The sequence below is a fragment of the Myotis davidii genome, unplaced genomic scaffold (genome assembly GCF_000327345.1).
Source record: "Myotis davidii unplaced genomic scaffold, ASM32734v1 scaffold789, whole genome shotgun sequence".
Taxonomy (NCBI): domain Eukaryota; kingdom Metazoa; phylum Chordata; class Mammalia; order Chiroptera; family Vespertilionidae; genus Myotis; species Myotis davidii.
Genome location: NW_006300234.1, coordinates 68,063 through 69,455, shown reverse-complemented (window position 1 = coordinate 69,455; position 1,393 = coordinate 68,063). Strand labels below are relative to the sequence as shown.

At 36.4% G+C, this 1,393-nt stretch overlaps 1 long non-coding RNA gene across 1 annotated transcript in view; it reads right to left on the bottom strand.

The window, feature by feature from the left end:
• Positions 1-1,340: 1,340 nt before the first annotated feature.
• Positions 1,341-1,393, bottom strand: part of LOC107185116 — an 18,615-nt gene continuing 18,562 nt past the window's right edge. The window contains exon 3 of the long non-coding RNA XR_001516032.1: positions 1,341-1,380. This is a non-coding gene — a long non-coding RNA (uncharacterized LOC107185116). The remainder of the gene's footprint in view (positions 1,381-1,393) is intronic.

The following is a 1,393-nucleotide window of genomic DNA, read 5'->3' as shown; positions in this document are numbered from 1 at the left end:
GATGTGTGTGTGTGTGTGTGTGTGTGTGTGTGTGTGTGTGTGATTTATTTCAGAGAGGAAGGGAGATGGAAAGAGAGATAGAGAAACATCAATGATGAGAGAGAATCATTCATCGATTGCCTCCTGCATGCCCCATATTGGGGATCAAGCCCACAACCCTAGCTTGTGACCTTGACTGGTATCAAACCCAGGACCCTTAAGTCCACAGGCCGACAGTCTATTCACTGAGCCAAACCAGCTAGGGCTATACAGGACTTTAAATGTATTTTCTCTTACTTAGGGTTGTTACTTTTTTGCTTGACATAAAAAAAATTAAATTAAATTTATTAGGATAACATTAGTTAATATATAAAAATCAGGGGCACAATTTTTACAATACAACATCTGTATACTCTATTGTATGCTCACCACTCAAAGTCTATTCTCTTTCTGTCACCATGTATTTGACTCTTTGTTTTCTCTCTATTCCCCTTCCCTCTGGTGAACATAATTCTGTTGTTTGTATCTATGAGTTTGTTTTGTTGTCATTTGCTTGTTAGTTTGTTGCTTTCTATTTTATATCCCACATATAAATGAAATAAAACAGTTCTTGTCATTTTCTCTGTGCCTTATCTCATTTAGCATGATTCTCTCAAGATCTATTCATGTTGGCAATATTTCATATTTTTTATGGCCAAGCAGTATTCCATTGCTTAGTATGTACCACGTGTTCTTTATCCAATCACCTGTCAAAGGACACTTGGATTGTTTCCATGTCTTGAGCTGTTTAAATAATGCTCCAATGAACACAAGGTACATATATCTTTACAAATAAATGTTTTCAAATTTTTTAGGTAGATACCCAGAAGAGGGATTGATGGTTCTAGTCTTAATTTTTTGAGGCAACTCCATACTGTTTTCCAATTTGTATTCCCACCAGAACTGTACTACGGGTCACTTTTCTCCATTTGCTATTTCTGTCTTATTGATAACAGTCATTCTAGTAGTTATGAGGTGGTATCTTATTGTAGTTCTGATATGCATTTCCCTTATAACTGGTGATATTGAGCATCTTTTCATATGTCTTTGACCATCTCTATCTTTCTTGGAAAAGTGTATATTCAGGTCCTCTGTCCATTTTTTTTATTATTATTTTTTAATCTTTATTGTTGAAATTATTACAGATGTCCCTCTTTTTCCCCCACATTTCCCCCCTCCACCTGGTTCCCAACCTCCCTCCTACCCTGGCCTTTGCCACCTTATTGTCTGTGTCAATAGGTAATGCATATATGCATATGAGATCTTTGTTTAATCTCTTCCCACTCTCCACACTCTTCCCTCTGAAAATCATCATTCTATTCTATTTCCATGCCTCTGATCTATTTCATTCACCAGTTTCTTCTGTTCATGCCAT